The sequence below is a fragment of the Ornithorhynchus anatinus genome, chromosome 4 (assembly GCF_004115215.2).
Source record: "Ornithorhynchus anatinus isolate Pmale09 chromosome 4, mOrnAna1.pri.v4, whole genome shotgun sequence".
In the NCBI taxonomy this organism is placed as follows: domain Eukaryota; kingdom Metazoa; phylum Chordata; class Mammalia; order Monotremata; family Ornithorhynchidae; genus Ornithorhynchus; species Ornithorhynchus anatinus.
Window position 1 is genome coordinate 120666682 of NC_041731.1, and position 27878 is coordinate 120694559.

At 43.8% G+C, this 27878-nt stretch overlaps 1 long non-coding RNA gene across 1 annotated transcript in view; it reads left to right on the forward strand.

The window, feature by feature from the left end:
- The first annotated feature begins 11220 nt into the window (after positions 1-11220).
- The window catches only part of LOC114811275, a 33900-nt gene continuing 17242 nt past the window's right edge, over positions 11221-27878 (forward strand). The window contains exons 1-3 of the long non-coding RNA XR_003758935.2: positions 11221-11429; positions 23044-23127; positions 24236-24240. This is a non-coding gene — a long non-coding RNA (uncharacterized LOC114811275). The remainder of the gene's footprint in view (positions 11430-23043; positions 23128-24235; positions 24241-27878) is intronic.

The following is a 27878-nucleotide window of genomic DNA, read 5'->3' on the forward strand; positions in this document are numbered from 1 at the left end:
CTCCAGACGTTAGACAGACCACAGCTCTCCCCACATTCAAAGGCCTCTTAAAACCTCACTTCTTCTTAGCTTGCCCAGATGAACCTTCTAGCACCCTGCACCGTATCATCCCTGAAGCCAATTCTAGCTCTTTCGAATTTATGTATATCCTCCTTAGCACTCATCTACTCATTCATTCATTCAGTTGTGAAAATTTTCACTTCTCTTTTTATCTCCCTCAGTGGAGTGTAAGCGTCTTGCAGGCGAGGAACGTGGCACGTCTCTCTTCACTCCCAAGTGCCTAGTACAGAGCTTTGCCCCAAGTGGATTTTCAACAAACAGGAGTAGCAGTGATATCATAGTGCGAGTAGTACTATTTACTGAGTACCCACCTGATGCAGCACACTATATTAAACACAGTGGAAGCACAGAATAAAGAAGTCATATTGTCTCTCCCCACAAGGAATTTACACTCTATTACAACCACCTTAAAGGTGGTTTCTCAATCCATATTTTATCTATCTGCTTGGTGCCAGACCATTTCTACAAGTGAATTTAGTTTGGAGGCCTGGGCCTTTACAGTTTTTTCTACTACTCAAGTTCTATGGTTTCAACAAGCAAATGAATAATTCTTACTTTTCAGATATTTCATTTTTCATTTGTAATACTCCTTGAATCTCATCATTTGTCACAATTTTACCTTCTTTGAAGTTTGAAATGATTATGAATCTTTGCTAATGTGAATCTCTGTCTTCTTACCCTAAAGTCATTAAATGTAAATTAAAGTCTTTGCCTCTATCTTTTCCATCTTTCTCTAAGATTGTATGGCAACTGAAGGGATCAGGAGACATTCATAATCATTGAAATAGAAAGGATTAAGTGGTTCCTGTGTGCAGGGCACTGTACTAATTGCTGGGAGGGACTGTGTCCAACCTGATTTGTGTCTATCCCCCCCAGAGCTTAGAACAGTGCTTGGCACAATAACAGAATTATTCTCCCCCTCTAGACTGTGAGCTCACTGTGGGCAGGGAATGTCACCGTTTATTGTTGTAGTGTACTTTCCCAAGTGCTTAGTACAGTGTTCTGCACACAGTATGTGCTTAATAAATACTACTGAATGAATGAATACACAGGTGGGAATTGGGCATGGCCCCTGTGAGTGCAACAATAAGTCAATGTAATAATAATGATAATAATATTTCTTAATCACTTACACTGTGTCAAGAACTGTTCTAAGCACTGGGGTACACACAGGATAATCAGATTGGATGCAGTCCCTGTCCCATATGGGGCTCACGGTCTAACTAGAAGGAAGAACAGTTATTGAATTCCATTTTACAGATGAGGAAACTGAGGCACAGAGAAGCTAAGTGACTTGCCCAAGGTCATACAGCAGGCAATTGATAGAGCCAGAAGTAGAACCCAGGCTAAGCCCCACTTTTCCTCATCTCCCACTCCCTTCTGCATCCCCCTGACTTACTCCCTTTGCTCTTCCCCCCTCCCAGCCCCATAGGACTTACGTATATACCTGTAATTTTATTTATTGTATTGATGTCTCTTTATGTGTAGTGATGTCTGTCTCCCCCTTTCTAGTCTGAGAGCTCACTGTGGGCAGGGATTGTCATTGTTTATTGTCGTATTGTACTTTCCGAAGAGCTAAGTACAGTGCCCTGCACACAGTAAGCATTCAATAAATATGATCAAATGAATTGAATAAATGAAAGAACCCAGGTCCGCTGACTCCCAGACCAGGGTTCTTTCCACTAGCTGCTTCTCAACTTCTTCTTATCCTTCCTCTTATTCAGATTGTTGGTTTTTGACCAAAGCACGTTTGGGATTCTTTTTCTTCTCTCCCTATACTGCCCTCCAGACTTTTATTCTACAGTTTCCTTTAAAGAGGCCACATTCACTATCTCTCCTCTTATCTTTCCTTATCTCTCCTTTATGTGATGATCTTAGGGCTCGGCTATGACATTCAAATATGAATGAAAAGTATCAAACTTGCATGTAGAAATACAAGTACATTTTTGAAAATAAAAAGTGCTATACAAATTGAAGGTATTGATTTTATAGAAATGGGCTTGTTTATTATTTTTTTTTAGAAGTACATATATTCTGAAGTGTATTCCATTACAGGACAATTAAAATTCATGTTCAAGTTAGGGATGGCTTTTAATTCCCATTTTTTAAATATATTCCTATGCAAATATATCTTTCTACAAAGAGCTAAGCAAAGCAAGGCATGTTGAATTTCTTTTTCTTTTAGACTGTCTGATTTCCTTTGCGCGCAGTTCATTTTCTTTAAGACCTCAAGCAATAGGACACAACAGGCAGGAGTCACATAACTAGATTATACTGGTGGCTCTTTCAGTTATTCAGAAGCTTTCTTCTCATTTCCTTTAACAACAAACATTTTGATTGCAGTTCACCTTACTATTAGAAACTTGAATGGAAAAATATTTCAAATAATCCTTTTATGTTAGGGATAAGAATGTTGGCTTTTTTGCTCTCAGTTCTATAAGTGATCCCGTGAGGTTTTGTCTACTTACAAAAAGAGCCCGATTAAAAAGGTCACGAAAATTGATGGAAACTGTCTATTGCAGCCAGTCACAAAAAAAAGGCCCTTAATCCTTAAAAACTCAGCACTTTACTGTGCACAAGGAATATTCACAACTTTCTAAATTCAATAATTCAAGACCTTGCAATTTAGCCTAGTAGACCTTTTCCTTTGAAGCCCAGTAACTGCCTTCTTAACTTCATTTTTAAATTTTTATTGAAAACATAAAAAGTTGGGCATTGCTTCAAAGCACAGTCTGTTTGCAGTTGAGATGCCTTTCTTGGTTTACACTGTGCTTACTTAACAATAACAGGCGGAGTGCAACTTGGGAAAAAAGCTCACTATTCTTAATGGAGTTTCAGGGTCTAATATTCCTATACTAAGATGAAACACATAAACCCCTGAAGCGTTCATCTCCACATTTCTTTCTGTTCCTTAAACCCTCTACTTTCAAAGTCATGCCCCAAAGGCAAATATTTTGGTAATGCCCAAATTGAAAAATCAACCACATCTAAGCTCTAGACTCTACATCAGAAGAGTTGTCGTTGGCAGAAACCTCAAATCTAGCCTTATGGCAAGGAGCATAACCTATTGGATAGAGCATGGGTCTAGGAGTCAGAAGGTCCTGGGTTCTAATCCTCACCCACATGGTGATTCAAGTGGCATTTCAGCTGGCTCAGCAAAAACAAGCACTAAAGCAGAGTGGTAGAGTACGGGCCTGGAGTCTGAAGGACCTGGGTTCTAATCCCAGGCCCCACCACCTGTCTGCTGTGTGACCTTGACTAAGTCACTTCACTTCTTTGGGCCTCAGTTACCTCAGCTGTAAAATGGTGTTGAAGACTGTGGTCATCACGTGGGACGGGGATTGTGTCCGACCCAAATTGCACTGAGTACAGTGCCTGGTACATAGTAAGCGCTTAACAAATATCACAATTTTCATTGTCATTATTTTGGAGGGTGCCATTGTTCTGGCTTGAATCCAGACGGGCCAGTTTTCAGCCGGTCCGTCCCATGTCTGGTATAACTAACCTTCCGGAGGGCTTTGCATCCAAGTCCTCTCTGCCTCAGCTCCTGCACCTGAGTCTTGTGACTCAGAAATGGCCTCTCTGCTCAGAGGTAGCTGATAGGATGTGGAGATTTACCCTACTGGAGCAAAGGCTACAAAACATGGAGGGAGCCAAGGGACTCTCTCATAAAGAAAAGAGAAGCAGTGTGGGCTAGTGGATAGAGCATGGGCTTGGGAGTCAGAAGGCCATGATCTAATCCCAGATCTGCCACTTGTCTGCTGTGTGACCCCGGGCAACTCACTTTACTTCTCTGTGTCTGTTATCTGTGAAATGGGGAGAAAGATTATGAGTCCCATGTGAGACTTGGACTTGTGTTCAACTTGATTAGCTTGTGTAATAATAATAACGATGGTATTTGTAAAGTGCTTACTATGTGCCAAGCACTGTTCTAAGCACTGGGGTAGATACAAAATAACCAGGTTATCCCACGTGGGGCTCACAGTCTTAATCCCCATTTTCCAGATGAGGTAACTGAGTCACAGAGAAGTGAAGTGACTTGCCCAAAGTCACACAGCTGATAAGTGGGAGAGCCAGGATTAGAACCTACGACTTCTGACTTCCAAACCGTTCTCTTTCCACTAAGCAACGCTGCTGGCCCAGTGTATCTACCCCCAGTGCTTAGAACAGAACCTGGCACACAGAAAGCGCTTAACAAATAGCATTGAAAAAAATGCTCGAGGTGTGAGCAGACCTCTGCAAATGTTCCATATGATATCATTACATCATGTTACCAGCTTGACATAACACACATACCATCACACGTGTCTGAGTATCGGCAAATACCATCCCTGGTCCCTCAGGTAGGAAGCTGACTGCTCCAGAAGCAGTGGGGCTTAGTGGTTTAGTCTGGGAGTCAGAAGGTCCTGGGTTCTAATCCTGGCTCTACCACATGTCTGCTGTGTGACCTGTGTGACTTCACCGAGCCCCAGTTACCTCATCTTTAAAAATGGGGATTAAGAGTGTGAGCCCCAGGTGGGACAGGGACTGTGACCAACCTGATTAACTTGTGTCTACTCAGTACTTAGAACAATGTCTGGCACATAGTAAGCACTTAACAAGTACCATAAGCATTATTACTATTAAACCGTCACAGGAACGAACAACCGAGAAAAGGTGTGACAGATCTCTGAAATATTTGCCCGCACAGACCACATCCCTTGGGAAGTGTTTATATAAAGTGAGTGTGAAAAGCACAATGGAAAGCAAAATTCTACTCTGTTCTATAATTATGCCTAAAGAGAAAAAAGTCATCTGGAGGGCTTCTTGGGGCTCGAAGCCAACTTGCTCACCAAAACTTTGTTTCCACTGCTCAACAAGGGATCCTATTTTTACCTCACAAAGAGAAGAATTAGTATCCGCCCTACCCTCTGTGCAGACAGTCTGTTTAGTTTGTTCCCAGGACTCAAATCCAGTACAGCCATAACACAGCTGTGTCCGCTGTAAAAGCATTCTGGGCACAAAGCTTTATTACCAGTATACCATGAGGTATGGCATTCTTTGACTTTGTATTCAGGATGCCTGTTCAAAGACATATTTGAATAAAAAATTGGCCTGTTTTTGTGGCTCCCTGATAATTTTGTGTTAACTCAATACACTTATGTTCTATCCATTTCACCTGTGCTGGTGAAGGAGAAATCTAGTTACCTTACGGGGTAATGTAGTCTCTGGAGTCATCCCCTTGATTCTATTTATCATCCCCTTGATTCTATTTATTGTTATTGTTCTTGTCTGTCCGCCTTCCCAGATTAGACTGTAAACCCGCCAAAGGGCAGGACTGTCTCTGTTACCCATTTGTACATTCCTAGCACTTAGTACAGTGCTCTGCACATAGTAAGTGCTCAATAAATACTATTGAATGAATGAATGAATAAATATTCTAGCTTCAGATACTATCCTTTCCTGCAGCCTGACTGGAAAGATGATCAGAGGATTTGGGGATTTGAACTTGACACTTGCCCATTGTGTAACCTTGGGCAAGTCACTTCACTCCTCTGGGTCTCAGTCCCTTCATCAGTAGAATGGGAGTTCAAACCCTATCCTCCCTCCTACTTAGACTGTGAACCCCATATGGGACTTGATTATCCTGTATCTACCCCAGTGCTTAACATATACAGTGCTTGACATATAGTAAGTGCTTAACAAATACCACAATTATTATTAATATGAATGTCACTTCTATTCATTTTAAAGCGCATCTGATAGGTATAATCAATGCAGAATCAAATCAGATAGGGAAAAATCCATTGAGGAGGGAACTTTTCTCTGAATTATAGTTTGGAACATTCCTCAGGGGACCATGGAGTCCAAATCCCTGTCATGGACATGGCAGCCTTCTTATTTTGGGGGTCTGGTCCAAGGAAAAGTTCTTCCTCTGTTGATTAAACTTTCAAGGTCAGAATTTCTTCCCCCAAACTGAAATCCCTCAGGTTGCTATTAAATCCCATTGTCATTTGCCTCGGTCACCTGAACTTGAAGACCATTTAGCCATGATCCTTCCCCTTGAACCACATAATACCAATTCCATTAACCCTTCCTCAAAGGTCTCATTTCCTAAGCCTCTATTCATTGGTGTAGCTCTTCTCTGAACCTCTTAATGCACCTCTTGAAGCACAGAGCCTAGATTCTGTCTACTCAGCTCAACTGAATAATTGCACAAGAAACTCTAGATGGATTTCTAACAGAAAATCCTGGTAGATGTGAATTCTAATAAGTGAGTCCTCAGCAGAGAGAGACAAGATCTAAGAACAAGGATGAAATAAAAATATTGGTAGAGTGGGAAAGTAGCCATAATCATCTCTCTGCCCTTTAACAATACTGGGGACTCTGGCCCACTAATTCCTGAAAGTTGCTAGCACATAGGCAGGGAATGTGTCAGTTAATTTCTCTTGAACTATACTATTTCTCTTGAACTGTTCTAAGATCCCAAGATCTTAGAACAGTGCTCTGCACATGATAAACACTCAAGAAATAGCACTGATTGATATGGACTACTTAATTTGCTTGGACATTGCAGGTTTTAGATAAAACAGAACTCATCTTCCCACCCAAAACCCATCCTTCCTTTGCGTTTCCCATCACTGTATCATCATCATCATCATCGTATTCAGTGGTACTTACTATGTGCACAGCATTAGACTAAGCACTCGGAAGGCTAATAATTGTGGTATTTGTTAAGTACTTATTGTGTGCCAGACACTGTACTAAGCGCTGGGGTGGAGACAAGCAGATGGGGTTGGACGCAGTCCCTGTCCCACGTGGGGCTCACAGTCTCAATCTCCATTTTACAGATGTGGTAACTGAAGCCCGGAGAAGTTAAGTGACTTGCCCAAGGTCACACTGCAGACAACTGGCAGTTAGAGCTCATGACCTTCTGACTCCCAGGCCTATGCTCTATCCACTATGCCATGCTGCTTCACCAAGTTGACAGGCACGCTCCCTGCCCACAGTGAGCTTGTAGTATGGAGGGGGAGACAGACATTAATGTAAAGAAATGATTTATAATATATAATTTAAAGCTATGTACTTAAGTGCTGTGGGGTCGACAATACAACTATGCTTCCGGTTTCCCAAACCTATTACCTTGGCATTATTCTCATCTCATCTCTGTCATTCACTGAACATATTCATTCTGTCATTAAATCCTGTCTTTTCAACCTTCATAACACAGCTAAAATCTGTGCTTTCTTCTCCATCCAAACCGCCACTATGCTGAACCAAGGACTTTTCTTATCCCTCCTTTACTGCAGCCTTCTCACTCACCTCCCTGCCTCCTTTCTTTCCCCAGTCTAGTCCATACTTCATTTTGCTGCCAGGATCTTTTTTTCTAAAAATACCTTCAGTCCACATCTCCCCACACCTCAAGATTCTCCAGGGGTTGCCCATCCACCTCTAATCAATCAGAAGCTCCTTACCTTAAGCTTTAAAACATCTGATGTGCTCAGCTCCTCCTACCTTACCTCACTGACTTCCTCACTGATCACACCTGGAGAATTTCCAGTACTCTACCTAAATCGGCTATGGGAGGGAGAGTCAAGCAGAGGCCTACCCATTTCATTCCTATCTTGGGCAGTGGCTAGTGAGTGGAGGGCAATTTGCTTCAAGTCAAAACTCACTTGTGCTGGGAAGCAGCTACATGGGAGAGAGTCGAGGGCAGAGACTCAAGTTTACTGTGCAGAAGGAGGCAATGATAAACCACCTCTGTATTTTTACCAAGAAAACTCTTTGGGTACACTACCAGAACAATTATAGATAGAGGTGGGGCGTTCTAGAAGAGATGTGTCCGTGGAGTCGCTATGGTTGGAGACGACTAGACAGCATAAGATCAGACAAAACCTCCAAGAGACTCTCCCTGATTAAGCCCTCTTTCTCTTTCTTCCCCTTCTTTCTGCGTCACCTTTACTCCCTTTCCTCCTCCCACATCCCCAACCCCACAGCACTTATTTACATATCCATCATTTATTTATTGATATTAATGTCTGTCACCCTCTCTAAACTGTAACCTCACTGTGGAAAGGGAATGTGCCTGTTATATTGTAACCTGCCAAATGCTTAGGAAGTGCTCTTCACACAATAAGTGCTCAATAAATGATTGATTGATTAAAAAAAAAGTAATCCAAATACCCATCTGGATTGTTTGAGAATGGTTATGGAGAATGGAAAATAGGATAATTAAATTAGTGAGTTAATTATGCTGGAGGGGGGCAAATCCTCTGAAATTAAGAAGTCTGTAAAAAATGCTCTTATGTTAAAGAGTACACATTTTCTGTCCTCTAGAACTTTTTAATCTAATAAGGAAACTAGAAAAACACAGAACCATGGTAAAGAGACAGTTTAAATAGTTGTAATAATAGTGATTTTTTTAAGCTCTGAATGGTGTAGATACAGGTGATCAGGACAGGCACAGTTTCTGTCCACACAGGACTCATAATCTAAGTGGGAGGGAGAAAAGGTACTGATTCCTCATTTAACAATGAGGGAACTGAATCATAAAGTTAGGTGACTTGACCAAGGTAACACAAAAGGCAAGCGGCAGAGCTGGTATTAAAACTCATGTCCTCTGGCTTCCAACTCGGTGCATTTTACGTTAGGCCATGCAGATGAAAGATTCATGACTTATGCTGGAAAATCTGTGTATTTAATGAGGGCATGCCTTTGGAAAAAAACTTGACATTTGAGAAGCATCAAGACCTAGTGGGTACAGCACAGGCCAGAGAGTCAGAAGGACGTGGGTTCTAATCCCAGATCTGTCACTTGCTGCTGTGTCACCTTGGGGAAGTCACTTCATTTTTCTGGGCCTCAGTTACCTCATCTGTAAAGTGGGGATTAATACCAGGAGCCCCATTTGGAACAAGGATTGGGTCCAACCTGATTAGCTTGTATCTACCCCAAGGCTTAGTGCAGTGTCTGGCACATAAGTGCTTAACAAATACCATGAAGAATGTGATCAATCAGTGGTATTTAATGATTGTGTACAGCACACTCTACTAAGGTCTTGGGAAAGTATAATGCAACAGAGTTGGTAAGCAAATTCCCGACCCACAAAGAGCTCTCAGTCTAAAGGATAGTAGATTTAGAAGGCTATCAGAAATAAAATCTTCTTCTCTACCAGACAGCATCACCATTCCGTCGGGCAGGCTGCCTCGATGCTGTTTTCCCCAGACATACACTGAAAAAATGTTCTTGGAAAATAGATGAGTCCCAAAACATTTGGCTTGTTAAAAGAATTTAACAAGGCCTTCCATTAATAATAATTATTATTATGTTTTTATTAAGAGCTTACTCTGTGCCAGGCACTGTTCTAAGTGCTGGAGTAGAAACTAGATAATTGGTTTGAAAGCAGTACTTGTCCCATATAGGGCTCTCAATAGGGGTCATGGTCTTAATCCCTAATAATAATGTTGGTTGGTATTTGTTAAGCACTTACTATGTGCAGAACACTGTTCTAAGTGCTGGGGTAGACAAAGGGGAATCAGGTTGTCCCACGTGGGGCTCACAGTCTTCATCCTCATTTTACAGATGAGGTAACTGAGGCACAGAGAAGTTAAGTGACTTGCCCACAGTCACACAGCTGACAGGTGGCAGAGTTGGGATTCGAACTCATGAGCTCTGACTCCAAAGCCCAGGCTCTTTCCACTGAGCCACGCTGCTTCTCAGAGCCACGCTGCTTCTCAGCTAATCATTCAGAGCACTGTACTAAGCACTTGGAATGTCCAATTCGGCAACTGATAGAGACAATCTCTGCCCAATGATGGGTTCACAGATAGATGAGGAAACTGTGGCCCAGAGAAGTGAAGTGACTTGCCCAAGGTCACACAGAAGACAAGTAGCAGAACCAGGTTTAGAACCCATGACCTTCTGACTCCCAGGCCCATGTTCTATCCACTAAGCCATACTGCTTCTCCATGGTCCTCAAAATAGTGTATAGCTGGAAATATTTGCCGTAGAGTCAAAGCCTGTATAACTTTGCCTTTTTATTGCAAATGAACGGCTCAGATTGTTGAGAAGCTGCTTTTACTTACAGATCTATCATTGGTTCCTTTTATTCTACCGAATTAGGCTGTGGCTTTTCGTCCATATCTCGTCCTTCCTTTCTGTAATCATCTTTACAGATTTGCACAGATATTGCTTTGACCTTGTAACATCATCTCCTGAGGTATAAATAACTTGGTTGTGAGGGTTTCCTGGTTGCCACAGATCACACAGTAACAGTTGGCAGGCAACAATGATTGTAAATTCAGACTGTGAAGAGGGTTATAAAATTACATTATTACAAGCAAAAAAAGGAAAAAAAAGACAACATGAAAGCAAAAATTCACCAAGGACTTTCCTCTTGTCTAGAAGTGTTTTTAGACTTGAACTCAGCTATTGCAAAACATTTGGCTTCATTATGGACCAAATTCTCTGTAATAATTCCTTTTTTTTTTTTTTACACTATGGAGGCATATTTTGGTTTCACTGTTGCACAAAAAAGATGTGAAAGAAGTCATTCATTTCATTTTCAGAGGTGCCCATGAATGCTGAACTCTCTCATCTTGCTGAGAAAACCCATCCCATTCTGGCTGACACTGTATTTGCAGAACTTTATCCCAGCTCAGTTTGAAACAGCTAGAAACTGGAAAATCAGAGTTTATAATGGAAAACACCAGTCCTAATTTATCTCTTGCACAACGATGTGATTGGGGCCTTGAGAATTCTGCTAAAATGACAATTTAAGAAATAATCGCCTGGTTTGAATAAGAAGGCAGGTCAGATTAGTTGATTCTCTGAAATGTGGTTGCTTAATCATATGATTATTTTCCTGTCCTAGACTGTAGTCTGCAGACTTGGGGGGCTGGAGGAAATGGGGCTTGTAAAGAGTCTGTTGAAAGTTGACAGTAAAATTCTTTTGCTATTAAAATATTATTTGCAAAATATGTGTTCTGATCACTTCCAGAATTGAAATATAGAAGGGTAGAAACAGTAATACAGCTTCCTCCTCTTAGGTTGGCCTGTAAACAGTGCACCAGCTGTACATATGTCTGGCAGCTGGGAGGTGGATCCGTGCCTGAAAGATGTTCTTTCAAGCACCGGTTTTCTCAGAAAGCTCAGTAAAAGTTACTACGACTTTGGAAGAGATAAAGGAGGTGGGGAAAGAATGTTCCTTCTAGTTGGGTTCCAGTGAATACAGATTTTAAAATCGCCCATCACGAACTGGGCGAATGACAGAGCCTGAGAGTTCAAAATGTCAGGTTTGGGGCTTAAAAGTCATTTGGGTCTTTTACATTTATTTTCATTTGGAATCCTGAACAGTGCTCCTTGTGGTGACCTGGTTTCTGTTGTTCCCTGAGGTGAGGAGAAACGGAGGGTGGGAAGCGGTGGGGTGTGTTTGGGGGCAAAGGGGAGGAAATGAGGGGAGGGAGGAGGCAGGCAAAGGTGTGGCTGAGTTTCCACATTTAAGGGGAGGAGAAGGATTTTGAGTTGCTTCTGGAAGATTTTCACTTCAGAACTGCCACCCCAGGGAAAATCCGTGGGAGAAATAACTTTAAAACTTTCGAAAACATTGTGGAAGGACTCAGCCCCACCCTCCTCCAAGACTGCTGTAGCTGCCGACGGCAGAATATAGATTACTGTTTCTTAGAGACCAATTTGGTCTGCCTATCTATTGAATTTTTGTGTCCACTGTGTGTAGAGCTCTGTACTGAGCAGCTGGTATGGTACAATAGAGTTAGTAGACATGATCCCCAGCCTCAAGAAGCTTACATTCATTTTCTCCTTTCTAAGTGCATTCGCTCCCCAAAAAATAACTGTGCAAGTTCTAATAATATTGGTAATTGTTAAGCGCTTACTATGTGCAGAGCACTGTTCTAAGCACTGGGGTAGATACAGGGTAATCAGGTTGTCCCACGTGAGATTCACAGTCTTCACCACCATTTTACAGATGAGGTAACTGAGGCACAGAGAAGTTAAGTGACTTGCCCACAGTCACACAGCTGACAAGTGGCAGAGCTGGGATTCGAACCCACGACCTCTGACTCCCAAGCCCGGGCTCTTTCCACTGAGCCATGCTGTTCTAGTCAGGAGAAGCATCGTGGCCCAGTGGGACTGGGATTAAGAAGGATCTGAGTTCTAATACCGGCTCTGCCACTCTTCTGATGTGTGACTTTGCCAAGTCTCTTCACTTCTCCGTGCTTCAATTTCCTCATCTCTAAAATGGGGATTAAGACTGTGAGCCCCACATGGGACTAGGACTGTGACCAACCTGATTAACTTGTATCTATCCCAGCGCTTAGTACAGTGCCTGGCACATAGTAAGGACTTAACTAATACCATTAAATAAAAAGAGACACTTGTCACGATGGGCTCAGCTGAGATACAATAATAATAATGTTGGTATTTGTTAAGCACTTACTATGTGCAGAGCACTGTTCTAAGCGCTGGGGTAGACACAGGGGAATCAGGTTGTCCCACGTGGGGCTCACAGTCTTCATCTCCATTTTACAGATGAGGTAACTGAGGCACAGAGAAGTGAAGTGACTTGCCCACAGTCACACAGCTGACAAGTGGCAGAGCTGGGATTCGAACCCATGACCTCTGACTCCAAAGCCCGTGTTCTTTCCACTGAGCCACGCTGCTTCTCTGTAACATATACATTGACTTCCATGCCCTTTTTTGAGTCTCTGGTTCAGTAGTTAAAGAAATTGGATAAATGGTCAGTGAAACTTCAAGGAGGTCTAGGTTAATGATGGTTTCGAATAGACCCCATAGGCAGGGCCCGCCTCAGATGCTGAAAGAGTCATGCAATTGTTGTAGGGTGGACTATTGGGGGATGGTGACTGAGGCTTGGCAGCTGTTCAAAATTCAACAGCACCCCCTTTTTGCTCTGCAAGTAGTCTCTGAGCCAACGAGGATCTGGGAAGGGAATTCAGTGACTCTGGAGCAAGGGGGAATGGGTCAGAGTTCCCTCTGGAGAAATGCTTTAAGTTTGGAGGCTCAAATGAACTTCCACATGATCGCATTCCACCACTGATACGGTGTATACATTCAGCGCAATGAATGGAAGCCATTTGGAATGGGAGTGGGTGGACAGTTTTTCCCTTCCTTGAAGTGGCCCAAAATAAATACGATTGAATGAATCAATCAGTCAAAATCCAACTCTGCCAACCAGGCAAAATTCCCCCTTCCTTTGTCTTTACCTCCCTCCCTTAAAAATAAATGATGGTATTTCTTAAGTGCTTACTATGTGCCAGGCATTGTACTAAGCACTGGGGTAGATACAAGCAAATCAAATTGACACAGTCCCCGTTCCATGTGGGGCTCACAGTCTCAATCCCCATTTTCCAGATGAGGTAACTGAGGCACAGAGAAGTGAAGTGACTTACCCAAGGTCACACAGCACACAAATGGTGGAGCCAGGATTAGAACCCACGACCTTCAGACTCCCAGGTCCATGCTCTATCCACTATGCAGTGCTGCTTCTCACTATGCCATGCCGCTACTCCCTTGAGGGCACACATACCTCTAGTTCACCTTACAAACTCTCGTCGTCAACACTGCTGGGTCTATTTTTAATGCAGAAGAGCAGTGAAGAAAAGCTAGTTGTGGGGGGTCATGGGGCCAGGGTGCTGCAGAGAAAACTCCAATAGGCACAGGAATCTCGCCCTGTAATTTAAGGCCTCCTTTGATTCAATGATCTTTTGACCTTCGGTTGTAAGGATCACAAGGTGATTCTCAATAAAAGACTGTGGCCAAACCGCCCACACACAACATATACCCTCTCTTGATTCCTATTTTCCGGACTGGCCCTCCCAGCCTCCAATCCATCCACATTGCAGAGTAATCCCTTAATACTGCCACCAAGTCAGAAAATCTATCACATGGGGTTTTCCTTTTATAGCATTCTTAATCCTTAAACGGATGAAAAGAATAAATTCTAAAAATGGATGAGTTTTTTCTACATATGGCATTCTTACCATCTCCCATTTCTCTGCTTTTTAGCATGAACATGTTTTCAAGTTTCTTTTGTCTACACTGGTTTCCAATTGTGGTTTTAGTAGCCAATTAATAGCATTTTGATTATTCCAGTATACCTCAGGTTTTGAACATCTCACGATAAGTTCAACCTGGTAATACATGCTATATCCTTTGCTGATAAGTAAATTATGTCTCTAATATGATATTATTATTATTAGTAGTAGTAGCAGTAGTAATACTATCATGGTGCTGGTTAAGCCCTTACGTGTCAAGCCTTATTCTGAGGTCTGGGGTAGAAACAGTTCCTCTCCCTCATAGTCTAAGTAGGAGGAAGTAGGATTTAATCTCTATTTTAGAGTTGTGGAAACTAAGGCACCAAAAGTGAAGTGACTTACCCAAGGTCATATAACAAACAGATGGCAGAGTCAGGATTAGAACCCAGGTCCTCTGACTCCCAGGCCCCTATTCTTTCCTCTAAGCCATACTGCTTCTCAATCACAGTGGCAATGTCCTCCCTGGTCCCAGCTTTTTTCTGTCTCAGACCCTGAACTCTCCCCTTCCATGTCCTCTCCTGTTCTAGAATCTTAAAAAACAAACAAACCCAAAACTAGTAGTGCATGCTATCATTGCCAGCCATGCATGCATCTCTCATTTAATCACTGCTATTTACTGAACAAGGAAATGGTGTGATGTTGTGAGATTCACAATCCCACCCCATCCCTGCCAGTTGAGAGGGATCATGTCAAGGCTATGTTAGGGATGGAACTTAACTATGGTAAATAAGTCATGGGAAAACACCCCACAATTCACTTAGTCTTGTCATAGCCCCATTTTCAAAGAACATAACCCAGATGGTTCCAGAAGACCTGTACACAGTTAACTGATTAATCAGGATTTTCCATGACCTTGCATGAAGCTACCTGCCATTTCAAGCCCTATACCCCCTCCTGGGGCTCTAATCTCATAGTTACCATAACTCACAGTTCATTAGCTTCACACAGGAAACTTAATTGTAGGCATTTAATGTCCACTGCTACAGTAACTTCACCATTTCAAATATTTCACTCCGTAATGAAAATGACTGGCTGATGCAGTAATAAATCTCAACGTGATCAAGTCAATCATATTCATTAAGTACTTAATAATAATAATAATAATGTTGGTATTTGTTAAGCGCTTACTATGTGCCGAGCACTGTTCTAAGCGCTGGGGTAGACACAAGGGAATCAGGTTGTCCCATGTGGGGCTCACAGTCTTAAGGGCTTAACCAGCCTTACTTCCCATGTGCAGAGCACTGTACTAAGCACTTGGGAAAATAAAATATAATAGAGTTGGTAGAAACATTCCCTTCCCTCAGTGAACTTACAGTCTAGAGATCAGAATAATAATAATAATGAATGATTATGATATTTGTTAAGTGCTTACTATGTGCCAAAGGTAAGCTCCGGGGTAGGTGCAAGGTAATCAAGTTGTACCATGTGGGGCTCACTGTCTTAATCCCCATTTTACAGATGAGGTAACTGAAACAGAGAAGTGAACTGACTTGCCAAAGGTCACACAGCAGGCAAGTGAGGATCTGGGATTAAAACTCACATCCTCGGACTCCCAAGCCCCTGCTCTTGCCAATAGCCCATGCTGCTTCTCTACCTACCTCCCATCCCTAAATTCATAGAACAATGAACTTGAAATATTTAACAGAACTGTGATTTTCCCTGTAAAATGACCAGTATAAAAACTAAGAAACTTTTTTTTTTAATGGTATTAGTAAAAATCCTCATTATGTGTCAATCACTATTCTAAGCAGCAGGGTAACCACAGTTCCTGTCCCATATGGAGCTTACAGTCTAAGTATGAAGGGGAGCAGGTATTGAACCTCCAACTTACAAATGAAGAAACTGAGGCATGAAAAAATGGAATGACTTGTCCAAGGTCACAGACCAGGAAGTAGCAGAGCTGGAATTAGAATGTAGGTCCTCTGACTCTAACGCCCATGATCTTTCCACTGAACTTTGCTGCTCTTCAGAAAAGAATCCTTCTGGTGAGGTCCCAACCTGGTATTTTATCGGGTGTGCCACTACCCTGGGAATCCAACCCTCCTTTCTTTGCCTAAAGTCCTTCCTTTTGCCGTCTGCCATTTTGCCGTCTGCCGTCTGCCAACTGTGAACTCTATTTTCTGGACTCAAACCCTGGCAGTTGGAAAGGGAAATCTGTCTTCAGTCTCCTTTGGAAATGTGTGTATAACACTGCAATATTTCCCAAACCTCACTAGCCGAGTCTCAGTGGAGAAATCAAACTTGAGCTTGAGGGGAAAAAAAAAAAATATAATAAAAGTTGCAGGACCCACATGTTTTTTAACTGTGAAAGCGGGAGGGATTCATCGTGTGACCACATCACAGTCTTCTTTCAAGGGGGTGGGAGGGTGGTTTAGAAAAGAATGATCTCTGTTGCAAGTGAACAAGAAGCGGCTCGAATCATTTTGGGTGAGATGTCTCAGAATTTTTTCCTGAAATGTTGCTCACTGGGTCATGGCTCCAGGTTGACCAGGAAGCCTATCTGACTAAATACTGCAGTTCATGGTGCTGATTCTCCCTCATCTATTACATTGCTAAGGATTTGCAATTTTATTATTATTATCATTATGACATTTGTTAAGCACTTATGTGCCTTAGTGGATAGAGCACGGGCCTGGGAATCAGCAGGACCTGGGTTCTAATTCTGCCTCCACCGCATGTCTGCAGTGTGCCTTTGGACAAGTAATTTCATATATCTGGGTTTGTTATCACTTCTGGAAAATGGGGACTAAGACTGTGAGCCCTAAGCGGGACAAGTACTGTGTCCATATACCTTGTATCTACACCTATGCCTAGTACAGTGTCTGGCACATAGTAAGTGCTTAACAAATACCACATTTATTATCATATTATTATTATTACGTGTCAAGCACTGTTCTAAGTGCTGGAAGAGATATAAAATAATCAGTCCCTGTCCGACATGGGGCGCTTAGTCTATGTAGTAGAGAAAGCATGTATAGAATTGGTAGCAGAATCCCGGACTATCTCTGCAACTTCCTTTTCACTTAGAGAGAGGAACAGAGTCGTCTCTTAGCAGTTTGCTCTCCGATATGGGGTGAACCATCACAAATTCTATTTATCCGCCTGGGTTCTTGAGGTGGTCCCAGACTCTCCTAGAATGGGAGCAAAATAGGAGGACCTGACTCGGGGAGGAGGGGTTCAATTTTGATGATGAGGTAATGTCAAGTTTCCTAATATGGGAAAATCTGCCTCTTCAAAAACGTTGTCTTTGCATGAAAGACTCCCTTCTGACATTAGATTGGCACTTAGGATTTGCTTTTCCCCATACGGATTCAGGCCCGAACCCGATTTTTCCATTCTAAAGAAACTTTTCCAAAAATATGCCTTCCCCCGCGCAGACTGGACCACTGTCACCGTGCCATTTCCACATCAAAGACGATGCAGACTTAGGGCATTTAACACTAAGCCTCTTGTGAGTGTAACATAAACACTTTGTTTAAAGATGATTACTTCATCGGAACAGCTTTCGAAACACTCACAATATATAGCAGCAAAGCTCGGTTCCCAAAGAATTTCCAGCATTGAAGCCCCGGAGTTCAGAAGAGAATGCTAAACATTTTTGGTTATTTTCTGAACAACTGGGTCACTGGGTCAGGTCTATACACAAATGCTTCCTAAGGCAGCACACTTGTCAATGATGTCAATGAGAAGCAGTATGGCTCAGTGGAAAGAGCACGGGCTTTTGGAGTCAGAGGTCATGGGTTCGAATCCCGGCTCCACCACCTGTCAGCTGTGTGACTTTGGGCAAGTCATTTAACTTCTCGGTGTCTCAGTTACCTCATCTGTAAAATGGGGATTAAGACTGTGAGCCCCACGTGGGACAACCTGATTCCTCTGTGTCTACCCCAGCCCTTAGAACAGAGCTTGGGACATAGTAAGCGCTTAACAAATACCAACATTACTCTTAATGATGAAATGATAGCCAGAAAAATAGAAAATAGGATCAGTAAGGCCAGCATTTCCTTAGGGAGACCGTCAAACAGTCAAACCTCCGTGCAGTAGTTGATTGCAGCCCAAACCAAAGGTTTTCAGAGCTGTAGTGTTGTCCACCAACCCCTAGAGTGGAAACTCATTATGGACAAGGATTGTGTCTACCAATTGTGTTGTGTTGTAATAATAATGATAGTATTTGTTAAGGGCTTACTATGTACCAAGCACTGTTCTAAGAGCTGGGGTAGATACAAGGTAATCAGGTTGTCCCTCGTGGGGCTCACAGTCTTAATCCCTATTTTACAGATGAGGAAAATGAGGCCCAGAAAAGCTAAGTGACTTGTCCAAAGTCACACAGCTGGTAAGTGGCAGTGTTGTACTCTCCCATGTATGTTGGTATTTGTTAAGCGCTTACTATGTGCAGAGCACTGTTCTAAGCACTGGGGTAGATACAGGGTAATCAGGTTGTCCCACATGAGGCTCACAGTCTTAATCCCCATTTTACAGATGAGGTAACTGAGGCACAGAGAAGTCAAGTGACTTGCCCAGTCACACAGCTGACAAATGGCAGGGCTGGGATTTGAACCCATGATCTGACTCCCAAGTTCGTGCTCTTTCCACTGAGCCACTCTGCTTCCCACGTACATAGCACAGTGCTCCGCATGCAGTAAGTATATGGTCTAGTGGATAGAGCTCGGGCCTGGAAGTCAGAAAGATCTAGGTTCTAGTCCCAGCTCTGCCACTTGTCCACTGTGTGACCTTGGAGAAGTCACTTCACTTCTCTGGACCTCAGTTCCCTCATCTGTAAAAAAAAAATGGGGAATAAGACTATGAGCCCCAAGTGGGACACAGACTGTGTCCAACCCAGTGACCTGGTATCTACCCCATTGCTTAGAACAGTGCAGCGAGTCATCTACACTCACTACCTCGAATTCCTCAACTCCAACTCTCTCCTGGATCCCCTCCAATCTGGATTTTGTCCCCTCCACTCCACCGAAACCGCCCTCTCAAAGGTCACCAATGACCTCCTTCTTGCCATATCCAATGGCTTCTACTCTATCCTAATCCTCCTCGACCTCTCAGCTGCCTTTGACACTGTCAACCATCCCCTTCTCCTCCACACCTTTTCTCACCTTGGCTTCGCAGACTCCGTCCTCTCCTGGTTCTCCTCTTATCTTTCTGGCCGTTCATTCTCGGTCTGCTTAGCAGGCTCCTCCTCCCCCTCCCATCCCCTAACTGTAGGGGGTCCCCAAGGGTCAGTTCTCGGCCCTCTTCTGTTCTCCATCTACACTCACTCCCTCGGTGAACTCATCCGCTCCCACGGCTTCAACTATCATCTCTACGCAGATGACACCCAGATCTACATCTCCTCCCCTGTTCTCTCCCCCTCCCTCCAGGCTCATATCTCCTCCTGCCTTCAGGACATCTCCTGGATGTCTGCCTGCCACCAAAAACTCAATATGTCCAAGTCTGAGCACCTTATCTTCCCTCCCAAACCTTGTCTTCTCCCTGACTTTCCCATCACTGTGGAGGGCACTACCTACCACCCTTTCTGTCTCACGAGCCCGCAACCTTGGTGTCATCCTCGACTCCGCTCTCCCCCTCACCCCACACATCCAATCCATCACCATAACCTGCCGGTCAACCTATTGTGTTGACCTTCACAACATCGCCAAGATCCACCCCTTCCTCTCCACCCAAACTGTTACCTTGCTGGTATAATCTCTCATCATATCCCGATTGGACTACTGCATCGGCCTCCTTTCTGATCTCCCATCCTCCTGTCTCTCCCTGCTTCAGTCTATACTTCATTCCGGGAAAGCGCTCTGGCATGTCCCTCCCCTTCCCCAAAATCTCCAGAGGTTGCCTATCAACCTTCACATGAAGCAAAAACTCCTATTGGCCTCAAGCTCTCCATAATAATAATAATAATAGTGGTATTTGTTAAGCACTTACTATGTACCAAGCACTGTTCTTAGCACTGGGTTAGATGCAAGGTAATCAGGTTGTCCCACGTGGGGCTCACAGTCTTAATCCCCATTTTACAGATGAGGGAACTGAGGCACAGAGAAGTTAAGTGACTTGCCCAAGATCACACAGCACACAAGTGGGGGAACTGAGATTACAACCCACGACCTCTGACTCCCAAGCCCGGGCTCTTTCCACCAAGCCATCCTCCATCACCTTGCACCCTCCTACCTCACCTCCCTTCTCTCCCCCTACAGCCCAGCCCGCACTTTCCACTCCTCTGCCGCCAACCTCCTCAGTGTCCCTCGCTCCCGCTGTCGACCGCTGACCCATGTCCTACCTCTGGCCTGGAACGCCCTCCCCCCTCACATCCGCCAAACTAACTCTCTTCCTCTCTTCAAAGCCCCACTGAGAGGTCACCTCCTCCAGGAGGCCTCCCCATACTGAGCCCTCCCTTTCCCTCTGCTCCTCTTCCCCTCCTTATTGTCCTTACTCCCTCCCCATGCTCTACCCCTTCCCCTCCCCACAGCACCTGTATATATTTGATCATATTTATTGGTCTATTTATTTTATATTAATGATGTGCATTTAGCTATGGTTCTATTTATCTATTTTGATGGTAGTGATGCTTATCTACGGTCACGCCTATCCTGCCGTCGACCCCTGGCCCACGTCCTCCCGCTGTCCTGGAATGCCCTCCCTTCTCACCTCCGCCAAACTCTCTTCCCCTCTTCAAAGCCCTACTGAGAGCTCATCTCCACCATTAGGCCTTCCAACATTAAGCCCCCCCCTTTCCCTCTGCTCTCCCTTCCCTTCCCTCGGCACTGTGCTCATTTTTTTTTGTGTGTGTATTATTTTATTAATTATATTATATTTATTAATATATTTTATTAATGAGGAAGCACCGTGGCTCAGTGGAAAGAGCACGGGCTTGGGAGTCAGAGGTCATGAGTTTGAATCCCGGCTCTGCCACTTGTCAGCTGTGTGACTGTGGGCAAGTCAATTAATTTCTCTGTGCCTCAGTTACCTCATCTGTAAAATGGGGATTAACTGCGAGCCTCACGTGGGACAACCCGATTACTGTATCTCCCGCAGCGCTTAAAACAGTGCTCGGCACATAGTAAGCGCTTAACAAATACCAACATTATTACCTCCTTGATTCTATTTATCTTGATGATGTCTTGTTTTTGTTTTGTTCTGTTTTGCTTTGCTGTCTCCCCCGCTTAGACTGTGAGCCCGTCATTGGGCAGGGATCGTCTCTGTTGTCGAATTGTACATTCCAAGCTCTTAGTACAGTGCTCTGCACATAGTAAGTGCTCAATAAACACTAATAAATGAAATGAAAATGAAACATCCTCTCCACATTTTAGAGGGCTCCTACAGGTTCCTTCTGTCAGGGAACTCGTTTGACTCTATGTGGTTGGTCATTTATGATTATTTCATCTTTCCTTCTATGTCTTCCCAACTTTGTTCACATTATTATTAGATGGTGAGCTCCTGGCGGGCCAGGGACCCCATCTCACTCTGGCTTGTGTACTTTTTCCAGTTGCTTTGTACAGGGCCCTGAATACAGTAAGCATTGAATGAATAGTGTTACCACTACACCCCATAGGGAAGAGGCATAACTGTAGACTTTGCATTTTAAACTCCCAAGGGAAGGGTTTAAATTCTATGTTACCAGGGAAACACTTCCATGAAAACTCGCGACAGATTTCCCCTATTACATGCTACATATCAGTAGAAGTGGAGAAACGGTAGTGGCCTAATGGAAAGAGTCTAGGCCTGGGAATCAGAGGACCCACATTCAATAACCAGCTCAGCCACTCGATGATGATGATGGTATTTATTAAGTGCTTACTATGTGCCAAACACTGTTCTAAGCGCTGGGGTAGATACAAAGTAATTAAATTGTCCCATGTGGGGCTCAAAGTCTTAATCCTCATTTTACAGATGTGGGAACTGAGGTACAGCTGATAAGTGGAGGAGCTGGGGTTAGAACTCTCGACCTCTCTCAAGCCCATGCTCTTTCCACTAAATCATGCTGTGTGACCTTGGGGAAGTCACTTAACTTCCCTGTGCCTCAGTTAACTCATCTGTAAATTGGGGATTCAACTACTATTCTTCTTCCTACTAAAACTGTGAGCCCTCTGTGAGACAGGGACTATGACTAGACCAGTGCTTAGTACACTGCTTAGCACATAGTAAGCACTTAAATACCACAATTATTATTACTGTAACACCGCTATCATTACGTAGCTGGCCTTCTACCTAGAGAAGCAGCATGCCTGAGTGAAAAGAGGATGGGTCTGAAAGTCAGAGAACCTGAGTTCTAATCCCTGCTCCACCCCTTAACTGCTGTGCACTTTGAGCAAGTCACTTACTTTCTTTGTACCTCAGTTTCACCTTCTGTAAAATGGGTAAGAATTACCTATTCTCCCTTCCCCTAAGACTGTGAGCCCCATGTGAGGCAGGGCCTGTGTCTGACCTGATTATCTTGAACCTACCCCAGTGCTTAGTACAGTGCTTGGCACATAGCAGCATGCAATAAAAATCATAATTCATATTATCATTTGAGATGCCTGCAATGCAGTTTCTTTTTGCCTGACCTATCTTGTACCTTTCCCAGAGCTTTGAACAGTGTTTGACACTAAGGAAACACTAATAGCAAAATGATCATTTTTACTATTATTAGACACTTCTGAAAGTTTTAATGTAACCTTACTCATCTTACAAAATGATGGTGGATTTGTTGTGGAGGAAGCTCTGTGTACAGTTTGGGTCAGGTTCTCAAGGTCTAGAAAAGATTCCTGAGCAGAAAATCCAAGAATGGGGGAGGAGGGAAGGAGGGCAAATTATTCTAGGAGTAAGTGTTGCTCATCTCAATAAGTAGGCTCCAAGAATTATTGTCCAACCAGAACTTCATGAAACTTTAATCATCCAAAGCGTCCTTGGATGTAAGATGCCAAAATAGATGAAGTAATTTATTGTTTCTCCATTATAGAGTGACACTTGGGGATTAAAAATATTGCATCAGTTTTCAAAAAGTTGACGAACTGCTAAGTGATTGAAGAAGACTCTAACAGAGGTAGGATGGGGGTGAAGGGTCGGTCGCGAGATCGATGAGATTGAGGTACAGTGAGTAGGTTGGCATTAGAGGAGTGAAACGTGAGGGCTGCGTGGAGTTCAAAGGTGCATATAGATGTTTAGAAGGAGTTAGCCAGCTAAAAGATTCTTTTGGAAGAAAAGAAGGCTACCGTTCAACATAAATCGGACAAATTCATCCCAAAATGAAAAACCACTACCATAGTGAGGAGAATGACCTTCTGCTGCCATAACCTCCTGCAAAGACTCAATCCTATTACAACTCCTCAGTCATTCGATGTCGGGCGATGAATTCCTCTAATAAAAATTAAACAGTTTAGTTATGTTCATCTTTCGAGCATAAAAGTCATAAAGACATTTTATATTGCAATTCCAAAAGTTCTGAAAGGGATGCTAATTTATAACATGCAAGCGAAGAGGCCCACTCTATGCGGGGTGGATGGCTCACAGTTCTCTGAGTCACTTTCCCAGGCTCGCCCCTCCCAGATCTCTCACCAGACCTGTTATTTTCCAATCAATTGATCACATTTATTGAACGATTATTGTCTGTAGAGCACTACGGTAAATGTTAGGAAGAGTACAATATAACAGAGTTGGTAGATATGTTCCCTGCCAACACTGAGCATACAGTCCAGAGGGGGAGACAGACATTAAGTAAATATATTAAGGGTATGTATATAAGTGCTGGGGGGCTAAGGGTGGGGTGAATAAAGGGTGCAATTTCAAATGCAAGGGATTGGGGGAGGAGGAAATGAGGGCTTAGTCGGGGGCCACCTCTTGGAGAGAGATGATTTCAATAAGACTTTGAAGGTGGGGAGAGGAATCGTCTGTCAGAAAAGAAGAGGAAGGGAGTTCCAGGCCAGAGGCGGAACGTGGGTGAGGGGTCAGTGGTGACATAGAAGAGATCGAGGTTCAGAGAGTAGGTTGGCATTGGAGGAATGGTAATAATAATTATGGTACTTGTTAAGCACTTACTATGTGCCAAGCACTTGTTCTAAGCCCTGGGGTAGATGCAAATTAATCAGGTCGGACGCAGTCCCTGTCCCCCATGGGGCTCATACCCTTAAACCCCTTTTTTTTTTTTTTTACAGATGAGGTAAGTGAAGAACTGAGAAGTGAAGCCAGTTGCCCAAGGTCACACAGCAGACATGTGGTGGAGCCGGGATTAGAACCCAGGTCCTTCTGACTTCCAGGTCCGTGCCCTATCCACTACGCCACGTTGCTCCTCCTAAGCCAGGGAGGAGTGGAGTGTGTGGACCGGGTTGAAGTAGGAAATCAGAGAGGTTAGATAGGAGGGGGCAAGGTGACTGAGTGCTTTAAAGACCAGAAGAGGACTAATAGAGGTTGGGGCCCTGGACTAGTCTTTCTAGCAAGGGCTCCCCTATTCAGTGACGTCATTAGAGTACAACCAGCCACAGCGGCTTCTGAGATGGATTTACGTACAGCACCTGAGTGCATATCTGTAATTTTATTTAGTTATATTAATGTGTGTCTCCCCGGCTTGACAATAAGCTTATTGTGGGTAGGGAATATGTCTGTTACATTCTTATACTGTCCTCTCCCAAGTGCTTAGTACAGTAGTTGCACACAGTAAGTGCTCAATAAATACGATTGGATGATTGACAGAGAGGAACTGTGAGAGGCTTTGGTCAACTGGCCAGGAAGTCTCTTGTCTGTGGGAGAGGAAGAGGAGAAAAGAGAAAGGAAGGAGGGAGTGGCATTTCCCAACTTTTGCTTAATCGGATTTATTGAGCACTTACTGTGTGCAGAGCAGTGTACTAAGTGCTTGGGAAAGTACAAAACAACAATAGACAGTGACATTCCCTGCCCACAATGAGCTTACAGTCTAGAGTGGCGGAGACAGGCAGCAATACAAATAAATGCAATTACAGATATGTACATAAATGCCTTGGGACTGGGAGGGGGAAGAGCAAAGGGATAAATAAAAATACAGATATGTACATAAGTGCTTTGGGGATGGGAGGGGTGAGGAGGGGTTGCCTCCCTTAAGTAAATATACATATGGACAAGAAAACACACACACAAGCATCACCTCTACACCTCTTAAACACCACAGATACCTTCCCCCTATTCGATACACTGTCAGCTTAATGACTTGTGCCAACGAAGGAATCAGCAGGATTCCTCCATCTCCCCCCAAATCTTGCCCTCTTCTTCCTCCTGCACTCAAAACGAACAGTTGCCACCTATGCTTGGAAGACTATCGGGAAAATGTGTCCCAGGATCCATCCACATTTTCAAAGACAATTAGTACGTCTGTCTAATCATTTACTCGGGTCCGTATTCCCTGGATTACTTTAAAGTCGGCATGTTTTGGGTTGATACAACTGATGCAGGGCTCGGCCGGACTTGTAGGTCAGAATTTGCCTCAGTAATTCTGTCCCATTTAGTCAAGAACAAGTCTGGCCCCTCCCACGGTACACAGGATTTTGAGGCCCAAGAATGTCATTACTGAGGACTCTGAGACTTAAGCTCCATTTGGGCAGGGAGTAAGTCTACTATCTCTATTTATACTGTACTCTCCCAAACACTTAGTATAGTGCTCTGAAAACAGTAAACGCTCGGATATCACTGATAGAAAGATCGATTGAAGGTTGCAACCCTCGATAATTTCGTGGGGAGGGGCCAGTCTTATTGGTCGCAGGTATTTATCAAGGGCTTATTATGTGCAGAATACTCTACTAAGAACTTGGGGGAGTTCACTAAGGTAGAGTTGACAGACATGAAACCTGTCCTCCAGGAGTTTACAGTCTAGTGATCATCGCTTTCTGTCTATTGCCTTCCAGTCCTCTAGACTGCAAGCTCACTGTGGACAGGGAACGTCTACCAACTTCATTGTATTGTCCTCTCCCAAGCGCTTGTGATATGGACCTGAACAAATAATTAGACAAATGGCAGGGTCTTGTCCTCTTTGAAAATGTGGATGGATCCTGGGGCACGTTTTCCCAATAGCACTCAATAAATACCACTGATAGACTGATGGATCGATTCGAGCGACGGTGGGCCCAGTGGGTTCGCTCTCTTGTGGTCGTCTCACAAATTAGACCTGGCTGTGTCCCCTCCCCGCACCCCCCGGCTGGTGGGTATGTCCTGTATCCTCTGCTGCTGCCTCGGAAAGGCCGCCTACCAAACTAGACGTTAATGAGCCATCTGGAAGATGAGTTTTGTTTTTCTGCTTAAAAGCCAATGTAACGAAACTCTTTTTGGAGAGCTTACGTGGCCGCTGGCAGAGATCAGCAAAAGCAAGGGAAGCAAGGGGGGCAATGGCTCGGGGCTCTGCAGTGGGGATGATGAGGGTGGCGGGGGAGGAACTAGAGGGCAACGTGTCTGTCCCCTCCAGTCGCTGTCAGCTTCCTGGGACTGTAATTCCCAGAAACAGTTGGAACATGTCCGACTGCTCAGATCTTCAGGGTGGGTAGAGGACATGAAAAGAAAGTGCCACAAAGGCACAAAAGACCACGTGAGTCCCCACCCAGGTCCCCAGCATCCTTGCTTCATCTCCTCTTGCTAGTTTGCGTGCCGACAACTCAGCTACACCATTTTTATTATTATTAGTAGTAGTAATGGTATTTGTGCTGACTATGTGTCAAGCACTATTCTAAGTACTGGGGTGGATACCAGCTAATGAGGTTATACACTGTCCCTGTCCCTTATGGGGCTCACTGTCTTAATCCCCATTTTACAGCTGAGGGAACTGAGGCACAGAGAAATGAAGTGACCTGCCCAAGGTCACCCAGCAGACAGGCGGCAGAGCCGGCATTAGAATCCATGACCTTCTGACTCCCAAGCCCCGTGCTCTACCCGCTAAACCATGCTGCTTCTATTTCTAGGCTTACACAGTAGCAGGGTATGGCCCTGTATGATTTGGGGCCACCAGCAGAGCGAGAGAGAGTGAGTGAGTGAGAGAGAATGTGTATGTTTGTGTCTGTGTGAGATCTAGGGAGAACTCTCTTTCCCAGCCCAAAGAAACATGGAGGGATTCAAAATCATCTTCCTTCAATTTATGACAAGAAGTAGCATGACCTAGTGGAAAGAGCATGGCCTGATAGTCAGAGGGCCAGGATTCTAATTTTGACTCTGTCAATTGACTGCTGTGTGACCCTGAAAGTCACTTAACATCTCTGTGCCTGTTTCCCCAACTGTAGATGGGTATTAAATCCTACTCCCTATTTAGATTGTAAGCCTCATGTGAGACAGGGTCAGGGACTGTGTACAACCAGAGTAATTTATATCTACCCTAGTGGTTAGAACAATCCTTGACACATAGTAATCATTTAACAAATATAATAATAATAATTATTATTATTTATGGTATTTGTTAAGTGCTTACGATGTGCCGAGCACTGTTCTAAGCGTTGGGGTGGATTCAAGGTAATCAGGTCGTCCCACGTGGGGCTCGCAATTTTAATCCCCATTTTACAGATGAGGTAACTGAAGCACAGAGAAGTTAAGTGGCTTGCGCAAGGTCATACAGCAGACAAGTGGCAGAGCCGGGCTTAGAACCCGAGTCCTCTGACTCCCAAGTCCGTGCTCTTTCCACTAAGTCACACTGCTTCCTAACAACAATATTAATTGTTCCTAATAGCAATAATAAATAATAATGATCTGCTCTGGGCCAGAGGGGATTTATCTTCCTGCTTATTAAGCAAGGTACAAAACTTTCACTTTTTTTCCCTTTTGGCTGATGTTCCATTAGCATTATTTTCTTGACCA